This window comes from Castor canadensis, chromosome 11 (assembly GCF_047511655.1).
Source record: "Castor canadensis chromosome 11, mCasCan1.hap1v2, whole genome shotgun sequence".
Lineage (NCBI taxonomy): Eukaryota > Metazoa > Chordata > Mammalia > Rodentia > Castoridae > Castor > Castor canadensis.
In genome coordinates this window covers 37,065,837-37,080,492 of record NC_133396.1, presented here as the reverse complement: position 1 = coordinate 37,080,492, position 14,656 = coordinate 37,065,837, and the positions used below count along the sequence as shown (strand labels likewise).

The 14,656-nt window shown below is 45.1% G+C and overlaps 1 long non-coding RNA gene across 1 annotated transcript; it reads left to right on the top strand.

The window, feature by feature from the left end:
• The first annotated feature begins 7,214 nt into the window (after positions 1–7,214).
• LOC109700550 (uncharacterized) lies at positions 7,215–13,557 on the top strand. Its single transcript, XR_002213703.2, has 3 exons — positions 7,215–7,353; positions 8,850–8,908; positions 9,281–13,557. It is a non-coding gene; the product is annotated as an uncharacterized lncRNA (long non-coding RNA).
• Positions 13,558–14,656: the final 1,099 nt, after the last annotated feature.

The following is a 14,656-nucleotide window of genomic DNA, read 5'->3' as shown; positions in this document are numbered from 1 at the left end:
ATGGAGGCAGGGGTGCCAAGATTTTCTCCTGCTTTTCATTAATTCATGGGCCCAAGTAAGGGGTCAGTGCTTTTCAGCAAAAGCAGTTAAAGGACCTGTTACAATCTCATGGCCAGCAGCTGCCACTCCAGAGCACACACTTGTGCCCTCTCTATGCAAAGATGCTGGGTGCTATTTTTCCCTTCTGGTTGAATGGTGTGGAGGAAAATGCAGAATCACTTCAATCAGGGAGGCAGCACGTTTTGCTGGAAAGGGTTTTGATTTTGGAGGCAAAGACACTAGCTTTGCCATGATATGAGACACCCACATCATCTCTTGGAGTCCCAGTTTCCATGCATTTAAAATAAGAATAATAATTATTTAGAAAAGGTGTTATGAAGATTAAATGCAAAAGTGTGACATTTACAGATATTTCTACCTCATCTATTGTAGCCAGTAGTACCATCATGAGTGGGAAGAGCCTGCACTGGACAGTGATAGCCAGCAGATGGCGCAATGGGGCTGGCCACCATCCCTAACACCAATCTAATGCAAATTGGGGATGCTGTTAGTTACTGGTAAGTAAAATTTAGGGGAAGCCATTGATTTGGACTAAGTTCCTGCACTAAACCTATTACAATAGGTAATTTAACTACATATTTAAGCTTTAGTTAACTGCAGGAGGCTCTGTAACCAATTAACCAACCAAGTTGATACAAGCTGTTTCTACCTGGCACTTCTGCTTCTGCTAAATACTGTCAGATACTGGTGGGAGTTCTCTGAACCTGCTTGATTTGTGAATGTTTTTGTTTTGTTTTGCTTTATTCTGCTTTGTTTATAATTGCTAATAAAAATAAAATAAAAAACCTCCAAATTTAATTAGTTTAAGATTTTCCCTTTTGACAGTACAATGTGAACATATAAATATTACTCAGGTGATTTAAGAAGGTGAGTGGGGAGGGATCACAGCAAGGTGAGCAAAAGAAAAAGCACTTTGTTCATTCCTCAGTTTCCTCATCTGTAAAATGGGGTGACATGAATATGTGCATCATAAGAAATCTTCAATATTAAGCTAAATAATGTATTTGAAAAGACCTACCACAAAGAAGTTGTCAAATATGTGTTTTTCATTCTTTGTCCACTCTAGGAGTGGCAACTTACTGAAAAAGATTGCTGAAACATTCCACCAACAAGCACATGTTTCACAAGCGTAACTGAAGTTGTTTTTAAAACATATGTGACTTAAATCTGTAAACTCATATAAAATTATTCTTACTGTCAAATAGTGACAAACTATATCCAGTGTTGGGGGATTGGTCAAACATTTTGGCATAAAAATATGTCTTCATAAATATATTTTGGCAGACTATATTTGGATTTAAAAAAATGCATGTTCTTTGAGCTGGAAACACTTCAAGTAAGATTTCCTGAGGAAGCAATTGAGGATGCATGGAAAGATTTAGATCTATGACAATGTTTTGATATCTAAATTTTAAATATTGGTCAAGAGTTGTTAACTAAAATATGGCTATCCCATGTGAATGCTGTAGTTTTGGGGGAGAAACAGAGTTGTGGAAATACCCAGTCTGGGAAAGCTATTTACTATGTATTGTTAAGTGGAAAAAATGAGTTTCAAAATGATGTAGAGTGTGATGCCTTATTTTGTACATACACATCCTGATCAAATATGTGGAAGGATACAGATAGTGACAATGTTTATTTCCCGGTAATGAGGTTGTAGGTAAATTTTACCATCTCTTTTTTCTTTTTTCTCTTTCTTTTTTCCTTTTCCCTACATCCTCCCTCCCTCTCTCTCTCTCTCTCTCTCTCCCTTCCTTTCTTCCTTTCTTAACTTGGCACTACTGGGGCTTGAACTCAGGGCCTTGTGCTTGCAAAGGAAGGTACTCTACCACCTGAGCATGTCCCTAGCCCACCATCTTTTTTTTCTTACATTTTGGATTTTTAAAATAATGATTATATATTCCTTGAGAAATATGAACAATTTTTCCCAGGGTTCTCATACTTTGAAAGTGTTGGAATAAAACATAAACAGGATGGGCAATAGTAAAGGGATACCTCACACATTCAGTTATATTTTTGTTACTCTTCTGGATGGTCACACAATTGAGAAAATGCAGATAGAACCAAACTCTTAATCACAGAAAGGCCAAAGTAAGGTCAGAGCTCACCTACTTGATGCTCAGGGGAGCAGATGTAGTCACAGTCCTTCCTGATGCTCTGTTTCCCTCCCTACAATCTCTGTTTTCTCTGCACTGGTGCACCAGGTTTCTGATAAGAGGAGAAAATCTCAGTTAAAAGCTTAGAGAATAAAATTTTTCATATATTTCTATGAAAATTTTAATGGCACTGGGATTTGAACTCCAGGCTTCAGTCTTGCAAAGCAGGTGCTCTACCACTAGAACCATGCCTCCAGCTCTTTTTGCTCTGGTTATTTTGGATATATAATCTTGCTTTTTCCTCAGATAAGCCTGGACCATGATCTTCCTATTTTATACTTGCCACCATTGCTGGGATGACAGGCACACCGTGCCCAGCTTTTTCTATTGAGACAGGATCTCGTGAATTTTTTTGCTTGAGCTGCCTGCTACCTTCCTGATCTCAGCTTCCCACAGGCTCACACCACTGAGCCAGCTGTTGGTTGAGATGGGATCTTGTGAACTTTTTGCCCAGGCTGGCCCCTACTGGTTAAGCCAAGCTCCAATCCATTTTGCTCTGATTATTTTGGAGATGGGGGCGGGGGTCTCTTGAACTATTTGCCCGGGGCTGGACTTAAACTATGATTCTCCGAATCTCAGTTTCCCAAGTAGTTAGGATTGCAGACATGAGTCACAATCCTATATGAGTTTGAGTGGCAGCTCAGACTCCAAAGCTACCACTGTTTGGGACTGGTGTCACTTCCCATCCTCAAAAATTCTTCACTGACACCAAGAACAAGACTGGGTAGAGGCACAGATTCAAGGAGTACTACACTGACAGGACTAAGGAGAGAGTCTGGGCAATGCTACCGGGGCTCTTCAACATTACTTGGGATAGCAGGGGCAACTCCTGCCATTTAGGAAATTCCAAATTGCACCAAGCCTATTTCCACCCCAGGCACTTCCACAGTTTTCAAGTGAAAACAAAGTGAACTTCTCTGATCTCATTTTCCAACCTCACTGAATTCTTCCAACAGTCTTGTGGGAGATGGTCATCCCTATTTTACTGATAGGCTTAGTAAAAACAGGCCTCAGGTAAGGGAGGCCTTACCTGGTCCTCTGCTTTCCTTACTCCTTTCACCAGATCAAACTGTCTCAGATGCTTGCTTTGAAATTTCTCAGGCAAATTATTACTTCTAGATTCTTCAGAGGTACTCAGAGGCTCTATTTTGTTTTGACTAAGGCCTGAGAGCAACAAGATACTGTCCCTCAAACAGACTTATACCCCAGCCAGTCGAGCCCCAGGCCCTTCCCATGGTACCCAAGTTTCAGAGTTACCTTTTCTTAAATGTTCAACATACAGGAAGGAATTGCCCTGGACGTTTTGCATAATATTGCTTGTCTTCTGTATATGGTATGTCCAATTTCGCTTCCTCCAAAGTTCAAGGAAGGAAGAAAAGAGAGAAATGGCTTAGATGGGACTTACATCAACAGCAGGAACGGATAACCTGGCTTGAGTCTCAAAATATTCGATCAGTAAGCAGCAACTGCTTCTCTTAAGAGACCTCTCAGCCACCCCACACAGCCTTCTCTTCATAGCCTGAATCCTGTGTGTACCTGGCTATTCAGAATAGCATGGTCTTTATGCCATCCGGCGGCTGTGCCAATTGATGACTCACGCTATTTCAGCTGGGTTGGTTCTGGATACCTAAGGCAGATGAGTGAGTAGCCCATCCCCCATGGAGAGCACCATGAGCCCTGCACCCTGAGAAGGAGTTCTAAATCTGCATTCCTACACCCTGAGGAGGAGATACAGGGTCTCCTAAATCTGCCACAGCGTTGATAAACAAAATGCTCTCACAGTTGTTCCCCCTCCCTCAATAAGGGGCAAACAGACCAGCTCATCTAAGAGAGCCCACGTGCAAATACATGGCTAATACAAAAAACCCACCTAACCAATACCCTAACCCAGAGTTAAAGCGTCCATAAAAAGTCCCAGCCCTCACCTGTGCAGCGAGTTACTGACTTCGGGCTGTGCTGCACTTCTCTAGCTATAGCCTTTCCTTTCTCTCTAATAAACCCTACTTTATACACTGGCTTTGGCTCATCATTGAGCTGCCTCACGAGCCAGTTCCCTGGCATGTGAATGCAAGGACCTTTGACTCCAGCCTGCAAAACTTCAACACCGGCACAAAACAATTGGAAAAAAAATGACAAAATTATCTTCTGATTCAGAAAGGCAGCTGATCTTTCAGACATGTGAGTGCTGAGTAAGTAAATAGCACCTCCTTCCACCTAAAAAAAATTGGATTTCTGGACAAGGGTCCTTTCCTGGACACTCACTGGAGTTGGGGAAGTGGGAGATGAGGCTTTGAAGCAATAGCTTCAAATTAAATATGCTGGAGGGTGAGAAACTTCTAGCCTGTGATTCCTAGATTCTGATCCCAATCCACAGTTCCATGGCCCATGACTCTCCCTCAGGCCCCCTTTATGAGACAGAGCCCTCAAGTTCCAGAGTTGCCCTTCTCTCTGTCAGCTAAGGTGAGGACCGTGTGACTCAGACCTACACAATCTAAATAATAGCCAGGGTTCATTAAGGCCTCATTATCTAATCAGTTGAGTGGGGCAGAATTGTGAAGTCATAAACACTGGGTATCATTCTTTCCTTCCTCCTTCTTTCCATGCAGTACTATTATCTTATCCCATATGCTCTAGGATTCTAACAAGAAGCAAACTCTGAATGAATGAAAACAAGAACTTTGCATGATTCATTCACCATTGCATTCCTAGTACCTAGAACAGTGCTTGGCACATAGTGGTGCTCAAAAAACACTTGTTGATTGAATTGATCAGTAAAAAAAAAGCCAGGCATAAGGCAGGTATGTCCATTTCACAGACCGGAGAGTTAAGGCACACAATTCTAATGTGATAGGCCTGCTGTGCCACAACTGACCTTTAACCCAGTTGCCAAGAGGGTAGAAGAAGCCATTCAAAAGGTTGTACCAAAATGGGAGGTTACTAAAGTCTAATAGCTTTCAGGTTTTAAAGGAAGGAGACAACAGACAATGGGTCCTTTGGGGGCCCTTTTAAATTACCTGCACAGGTAGGAGTCTCCCTTAGTAGTACAAGACTTGCCTAACACACACACACACACACACACACACACACACACACACACACACACTCACACACACACATTGCCATCGTTTGCTGGCAGGTGATCAGAATTCAGAGCAAATGTAAACCAAGAAGACTCCAGGAAACTATAAATGCTGACCATGGGAGCTTGGTGCTTCTGCCTCAGGTAATGAGAGATAATTTAATTTGGTTTCCTGTGTTCATGAAACCCAGAAAGCTAAAGCTCAGTGACCCAGTACCTATAAAAACAGGGAGCAACTCCACTGGTCTGTACTCCCTTGGGTCACAGCCTCCCTGTGACCCACTCACCTATCATTCTCCCCAAGAAGGAACATGCCTCTGACATCTATCGTGTCCCTGTGTCCCAGCAATGGGATTGATCTGCAATGCAATCAGCATTGGCAGGGAGGAGCAGAGGGAGAGGGTCAGGACCATGCCAGGACAACACACATGGGCATGGCTCTGTGATCACAGCCTTCACCACACAGTGCCACTCCCTGAGGTTCTCCAGAGCCAGAACCAAGCCAAAAGGAAGTGATGGCTTTCATTGCGCCAGGTTAAATAAACTGGGTGAGTGGCCATCTCTCACCTTCCAGTTGTTTGAATGACACCGACCATTCCAACAGCCAGCACAAGTACTTTAATAGGATGCCAGATAAACAAACCTTGGCGATAGGTACAGGGGACCAGACAATGGGGGAAAGGCTTAAACCCAAGAGTAGGGGAGGGATGTCTATTCCTCCACACTTATTACTGCCTGAGGCCCTGCACACGCCAGTCAAGTTCAGTCTCTAACTGCCCAGCTCTGAGCAACCCCTAGACTTGGCTGTTCAGGGTCAGCTCGGGGGCGTCTGGCAGGGGCTATGCACTAAGTTCTCAGATTGAATGAGAGCTGCGCCAAGGGGAGAATGGGCACAGACTTTGGGTGAAGAACTGCCATGGGGACAGCAGAGGAGACAGGACATGGAGATCTCACTGTTAACAAGACTAGGAGCAACTGGTAGGAACTGAGGCAACAAGAGTTGGGGACAGTTTAGCAAAGATTTAGGAAGGTGTGTCCTCAGGATGGTAAGAGAGGGAAAAGAGCTACATGATGAACTAGGAAGTTAGGGGGTGAGTGAGGTCAAGGAGGTACACAATCGACTTGGGGTGAGGCTGAGATCAGTTATCAAGAAGAAAGGGATGAATTAACAGGGTACCTACTTTGGTGGTGGTTCTTCAATGACAGGGGGGCAGGGCAGCGAGGAGCATTATTGCCAGAGGGGTTGAGGGGTGACAATGAGGAAGAGGAGCCGAAGGGATGTGACGGAGATCGCGTTGCAACTGCGCTAAAGAGGGGTCACGAGTGGGGTGCATTTACGCAAGAGCGCTGATGAGGGCATGCGGGTAAGCGCTGAGGTCGGGTTACGATGGGAAAAAATGGAGGGGACCGGCCAGCTCCCACAGCGCCGAAGGCTGGGGCGAGAATGGAGAGAGGGTTGGGAAGGGTTGAGGACTGAGAAGCCGGACTGCCTCGGGGAAACCGTGGACCTGGGACCGCGGGGAGGTCTAGACGTCACCGCCTTTCCGCATCGCGGCCCCGCCCCCCTGCGCTGCCCATCTCACCTCATTCCGGCAACTGACCACAGGGAGCAGGGACCCGGCGGCTTGAGCTCCCGGCCGCTGCAGCGCCTCAGCCAGGGAGCCGACCCTCCGGTCTCCCGGCCACCGACGTCAGTAAGCGGCGCGGGCTCGCCTGACGCCATCACGTAGGCTCCGCGCCCAGGCCCCGCCTCCCACCCCCAGAGCCAATCGAGGAGCCCAGAGAAGCCGTGGGGCGGGGCCAGCCGCTGGAAAGCCTGGAGGTAACGTTCCCCAGGAGCCGTTGCCTGTACCTGTCGCTCGGTTCCCAGGGCGCCAGCCTCGGGTGGAAGGCTGGGTCACCCGCGCCGGGCAATACGCGTCCGTACAGCCTGTTTCCAGCAGTTCTGCGGCAGACCAGACTCCTGGCTTCTGAGTCCTTTACCTCGCTTGGCCTTGGCACCAACAGTGCGACTTTGCGGCTGTCACTTCGCCCCCTCCTCGGCCGAAGGTTGAACTTGTGAGTGGAGCCAAATAACTCCTGCCCTATTGTGCCTCCCCCACGCATTAGTGTAGCTCAGTGGGCAGAGCCCAGGGCAGGAAAACACCGGTTTTGACCGCACCTTATGCCACGAGCTCCCCTCGTTGCTCCTTCAGGCACTTTCCCGCGTGTGCCTGGCCTGTCATTCTCTAGAGGCGTGGAGCCCCGGGCCAGCTTTTCCTCTTCTGACCGTGTCCTCTGGTTGTTTTCTTTCCTTTAAAGAGGTGACATCTCTCCTCCTAAAGGACTCAAGAAAAATGGCCAGAGTAGCGACCTGCAGCCAGTGAGGGGCTGGGCGGGAGATGTGGGCTTTTCCGTTAAATGGGAGCCCCGGGCCTGAGTGTGGAGCGCTGCGGTGGGCGTGGGGAGAGCTACGCGCATGCGCGCACCGGGCGGGTGGGAACAGCTCAGTTCAAGCTCCATGGTGACTTCTGCAAGGCAGCTATCGCTGGTGTCTCTGCAAAGGTTGAGGACTTAGTGTCTGCTTCCATTTATAAAACCAGCTGTTAGGGACTGCCGGTTCTGCAGGAGAGAGAACCTCCCCTGCTGAGTTTTAGGCTAGGTGAGTTGAGTGTTTTCAAAACAGTTGATAGTTGAGGAGGAGGTTTACAAATACATACAAACTATGTTCTTTTGTTGTCAAACCAGCCTCTTAAAAATTGTACTGGGTGTACAGGTACAACAATTGGTTTTGTTATTGTTGTTTTGTTTTCTTTTTTAACACTTCCAAAGGCTTTTATTGATCACCTATATTTAACAGGTGTACTCCAGATGCAGCTTTAGCAAAAGGTTGCTCACAGAGCTTCATGTTCTCCACTTGTCTTTTCTTGCCTGCCTCCCCCGTCACCTCTGTAGACCAGTATCAGATGAGACTGCTTTACTGGTTCCATAGATGTATAAAATTAAAAAAGACGCTTACCAAAGGAAAACTCCCAAATACAGTTATTAGTCAGTGATCACTACACTAGCTGTCCAGAGCTTCACGTTCATGTCTTCCGATTATCCCCATTTTACTGGGAAGGAGGAAATAAATTCAGAGAGAATTCAGTATATTGTGACATTTACAAAAGTTCTTACAATATATCATAAAGAATTCACCCCCTCCAACATTCTCCTTTCTCCCCCCTCCACTCCTTCCTGGAATAGTTTCCACAGGTTTCATTTTTTCCATTTACTTACATGAGTGCATAATATTTCCATCATAGTCGCTCTCTTACACCCTTTCCTTCCATCCTCCCCACTGTCAAACCCATTTAAAGCCATGCCAGAATTAAGGCATTTTCTACAGGCATCGAGCTACCTTGGGAAAAGAATAGTACTTCTGGCACAGCCAGAGCATTGGTGACTTGGCACAACCATGCTTCTGCTTCCCAATTGAGCACTTAATATCGCTACCTTACTCCACTGAACTGTTGCATAGCTACGGAGTTTTGGGGCTGTGGGGAATTCCCTCAAAATAATGTTTTGTTTTTCAGGAGCCCTTTTCTACTGGTCTTTTACTTTGCAGGCTCCTGGTCTTCTGAAAAATATGCAGGTATGTTTACCTCTTCTCATGTTGCTCTCCATGCTTTTGTGAAATGCACAAAGGCAGGAGTGGGATGTGATGGGGGTGGGGATGGGACAAGAGTGACATGCACAAATGCACGTATATATGCCATATGTTCACAAAAGATTTCATTCATGGGCCATGAGCTGACCAGGCAAACTCCAGATGGAAAAAAAATCTCATATTGCGATGTGACTTGAACAATAATAAAGGGATCGACAAAGTCCTATGTGATCAGAGAAGAGAACTTGAGAGGTTTCTAGGTTCATCGCATCCGTGCACATGTTTTTAAACAGTTTCTAAGTAATTGTTATGATTTGATGTATTGTGCACTATTTTTTGTTTCTTTCTTTGAAACAGGGTCTTGCTATGTACCTAGACTGGCCTAGACTTGAGATCTTCCTTCCTCCCCCTCCCAAGTGCTGAGATTACGGATATGTACCACCACACCATGCCTGGCTGCATTTGTTCTTTAAGCAATTTAGTTGGATTCCCTCCCCTTTCAGTTTGAATGCATTCTTTCTCTAAGAGCACAGTCATGTTGCACAGTCCTCCCACCCCATTCCTACCTTAACTAGCTTGAGTACAGGTTCATGCCAAGCAAGATCCCCATTCCCTATTTCACTGATTGCAACCTTGCTCGGGAGGCAGAGTGATCAGCGATTATGAATGCCAAAAAGGAAACCCACTTATTTCTGTTATAGAACCAGGAACAGCCTTATCAACAGGAACTATGGCTGTTGTTTATTCGCATGGAATACAATCACAATGACTCACATTTGTCAGAAAGGGGAAAAAAAGATGCTAAGTGGTGCATGAGAGCTGGGTGAGATTTTCCTTTAACATTCCTATACTACATACTAATTCACTTCTAATCTGTGAGTTTCTAAGAGCAGAGAGAGGCTGGCAGGAGCCAAGAAGTTTGTGAAAAAACATGACATGCGAAGTCATAAATCTACTAGCTTATTTTATTGTAGAAAAATTGCAAAGTAAATTCCTGGGAACCATTCTCCCAGTACAGTGACTCCTAGAAGGGATTCCCAATTTGTATCTTTGTATTATTTTTCATATACTGGATACAAATACATGATATGAAATTCAAAAGGTGTATACAAAAAGGCACATACATGTGTCATTGCAGCCTCCCAGCTGCCCTCCTTGAAGGAAACCACCATTATCAGTATCTTGTATGTCCCTCCAGAGGTTTTCAATGGTAGCATTGTCCATCAGTATTGTAATGATGATGGAATCCCCCCTACTCAGGAGGCAGAGATCGGGAGGATCCCAGTTTGAGGCCAAAATGGGCAAAAAGTTAATGAGACCCCCCATCACAGCAAAGAAGCTGGGCGTGGTGGTGGGCACCTGTGGTCCCAATCATGGGAGGCATAGGTAGGAGGATTGCAGTCTGAGGCTGACCCCAGGCAACAACTGCGAGATCCTATCCAAAACCGACTCAAGAAAAAGCTGGGTGTGGGCTCACATGGTACAGCCTAGCTAGTGCTAAGGCCTGAGTTCAAACCCTTGTACTGCTGAAAAAAGAACTGTGATGATGGAAATGGTCTACCATTGCTGTTCACCATTGTAGCCACTGGCCAGGCACATGTGGCTATCGAGCAATGGAAATTTGGGTAGTGTGATTTAGGAACTGACTTTTAAAATTTAATTTGTATTAAATTAAATTTATATTTAAACAGTGATATGTGGCTAGTGATTACTGTATTGGGACACCCAGTTTTGTACAGATAATACACAACACACAGTCTCCCACTATCCTTCTTCTTTCACTTACCAGTGCCTACATTCCATGGGGATCAATTTTTTAAAACTACTACAAAACATCTGTTGTATTCATGAAGGCAATCTTGGAGAGCCATAGGCCATCACTTTTTTACAACAAGCTTCAAAATCTTCAACATATATAGCGAAAACACCCCACAGCACTCCTAGGTTCTCTATCCCTCCAACTTGGGTTTTGAGGGCTTGACATTGAGTAGTCCGTTTTGGGGACTTGGGGAAAAATTTACCATGAGTCACTGTCCTAAAATACATTCTCCACCCACAAGGCTTGAGCCAGCCCTTTCTTTGTGCCTTTATTTTTTCAAAGTAGGCTGTCATGAATTATTTGCCCTGGTTGGCTTTGATCTCTGCCTCCTGAGTAGCTAGGATTACAGGTGTGAGCCACTGGTGCCTGGCTGGCTTTTTGTATTTCAAAGGTGATGAGAATCTTTTCCATTTCAAATGGTTCCTGGAGATAGAAATTTAACTACTGTTTTGGTGTTCATCCTTTTCTTCTGGAGGTCCCTGTGGAAGGCAGTAGAGCCCGTATTTGGGGTCAGACACATCTGGGTACAGATCTCAGCTCCAAAGGGCACAGTCTCTTTAGTTTGTGGGGCAATAACAGTATTTGTGACCTCCAGTCATTCAATCTGTATTTCATACTGAATCACATGGAGAGGTTGAAGGAACAGACTAAAATGCACTCAGTAATATTCCTGAGTCATCCCTAAAGCAGGGCTTGATGCTAGGCACTGGTGGGAGGGGAGCAGGAGCTGTGGTTCTTGCCTTGTCGTGGTTCCTCAAAGTGACCTCAAAGAGAACAGTGCTTGAGTCCCCCTTCCTTCACTATGCCATATTTCCAGGTGGCTGCAGCAACAGCAGGCCCTCATTGTATAATCTCCAAACCAGGACTCCTCACACACTGAATTACTAGCCCCAACCTGTTGGCCCATATGGCATCCATGATCTCATTGTGGGTGAACTGTCCTTTCCAGTTGCCTGGCTTTAGGCTTTGCTGTGGCTTGCTTTGGCCAGTGAGATTAAGTAGAAATGAAAGTACAGTTCCAAGTGTTGGCTTGAAGAGGCCTCACAAGGATCTGCTGGTCTTCAGTGTACTTCCGCCTTCACAGGAGAGGAGCATCTCCTCTGAACTACCACCTCTCCACCCTTAGTGGCAGAGTGAGCACAGGTGGGACAGAGCCTCAGGGTAAGGTGGAGCCAACCAGCTAGCATAGTATTAGAACACAACTACATTAGACAGCTACAGCCCTGCAAGGGTCATTCTAATCCCTGAGTTACATCACTGCAGCGATAGCTAACCCATTCCTTATTTTTTTTATTTGTTTATTTTTATTTTTTTTGCTGGTACTGGGGATTGAACTCAGAGCTTCAGGCATGAAGTACTCTACCACGTGATCCACATTTCCAATCCTTTTACTTTTAGTTTGTCTGATATGGTCTAGTGCTAACTTTGCCCAGGCTGGTCTTCAACTTTGATCCTCTTACTTCTACCTCCTGAGTAGCTGGGACCATAGCTGTACCACCCCATTCAGCCGAACACATTTCTTGTTTTTTTTTTCAGTACTAGGGTTTTGAACTCAGGACCTCGTACTTCCTAGACATATACTCTACTGCTTGTGCTGTGTGCCTGATCCTTTTTGTTTTAGTTATTTTTTGGATAGGGTCTTGTGGTTTTGCCTAGGGTAGCCTAAACCACGACCCTCCTACTTATACCTACCACTTGGCTGTCTGTGGTCACAGGTATGTAGCACCTTACCTGGCTTGTGTGTTGAGATGGGGTCTTGCTAACTTTTTGCTCTATCTGCCTTTGAACCACAGTTCTCCTGATCTCTACCTCCTGAGTAGGTAGGATTACAGGTATAACCGCCATACTCAGCCTTCTAACCCATTTCTTCTAGTAGGTTGTAAGTTCAGCTGTTGCAAGAGAGTCCAAACACACAGTGGATTAGAAAGAAAAAAGATGTAGTAATGCAATTAAGAAGCTCAGGGTTAATTTGGTGGTCCACACTGTCAGGAACCCAGGCTCTGTCTATCTTACTGCTTTACCTCATGTAGAGGAGGTTGTGTCCCTTAAGAGGAAAGTAGAATGGGGTGCAACCCAGCAGTAGACGCTTACCTAGCAAGGGTGAAGCTCTAGCTTCCCACCCTAGTGCCCTCAAAACAAAACAATGAAGAAAACAAAACAAAACAGGAGGGAGTATCTTGAGGTCCAAACAGAAGAGGCAAGAGCAGCTCAAGTGGTGGCTTTCTGTATTATAATGTTGGAAGGAGGGTTTGGTGCCACACTAGAGGGCTTGGGCTTGCAGGACTAAAGGACATTGAGACTTTGACTTCTGAATACTATGGAGTCTTCACATAGGTACGGGCTATACCCTCATCTTGTTATGACATACTACGTCATACAAGACACTAGAAGCCACCCTGGATATTCGAAGATGATACTTTAGTAATGAACTCAGCACACAAAGGCTTGCTCAGATAGGTCCTCTTTGTCTCTAGGGGTTGGAAGGGAAGCACCAATGACCTAGACAAAATCTCTTTTGGCTTAAAATATCCAGAGTGGCTTCTAGTTTCTTGTCTGAGCTAATATGACAGAATAAGAAATAACATAAATTTGGTTTCTGCCCCCAGTTCCTGATACAGAGCTCCAGAATCCCTTGGAAATTTTGGGGATGACAGGAGAATATTTTTTCTAATGAAGTAACTTTTTGTGGGCTCCTGGATGGGGGCTGGTCACCAGAAAGACCAAATCATAATGATTGAAGCTTTAAGCCGCAGCATTCAGCCTCCAGGGAGACATTAGGAGGTGGAAATTAATGGTCAAGCATGTCTGCATGAAGCACCCTCCCTAAAAAACCTCTAATAGATGGGATTCAGACTACTTCTGGGTTGATAAACACATCCACATGCTGGGATATGTTTGGTGGTGTATCCCAAATCCATGCTCCATGGGACCCTTTCCCAACCAGACCTTACCCTATGCATCTCTTCATATGACTGTTCATTTGTATCTTTTAAAATACCCTTTTTAGGGCTGGAGGCATGGGTCAAGTGGTAGAGTACTGCCTGGCCAGCATGAGGCCCTGAGTACAATCCCCAGTATAATAACAAAAAATAAGTAAAATAAAATACCCTTTGTACTAGATCCACAGTAGGAAGTACACTGTTTTCTTATACTCCAGGAGCCATTCTTTCAAATGATCAAACTTGAGGTCAATGGTGAGTCAGAAGCATGTGTGACAATCTGACATAAGATTGGTATCTGAAGTATGGCAGTTTTCTAGGACTGAGTCCTTAATCTGAGGGGTCTGGCACTAACTCTGCTTAGCAGCAAAATTATGTCCAATGATAGGACACCCAGATGGTGTCCACAGAAAATTGGAAAACTACTTGGTGTGGGACACGCCCCCAATCTGATGTCAAAAGTAGAGAAAAAGTTCTTGTCCTAATGCAGGTAGTATTAAAATACGTCCACAAATTCTTTGAATCTTCTTGCTTCAAAAGGCAGAGTCTATCTAAATACTCTCTCCTTGAGTGTAGGTTGCAGTTAGCGACTAGTTGCTGTTCATGTGGTGTTGCAGAAGGGATTCTCTGTGCTATCTGGGGCTAGGTCATAAAAAAAAAAGTGCTTCTGTTTCCGGAAGCCCAGCCATCATGTTGTGAGGACATTCAGTCAAATAGAATGTGGACAGGCCCATACAGGCAGGACTGAAGCTTCCATCTGACAACTGGCAGAATTTGCCAGCAGGAAGGAATGAGCCACCTTGGAAGTGGATCCTCCTGCCTCAGTCAAGCCTTCAGATGGCCACAGCCTTGACCAAAAGCTTGTGAGCCTCATGAGACTCTCAGAGCTGACACTCTATAGCTACTCCTCAATTCTTGACTCGTAAATATTAAGAGGATTAGAAATTTATGGCTATTTTAAGTCACAGTTTGGGG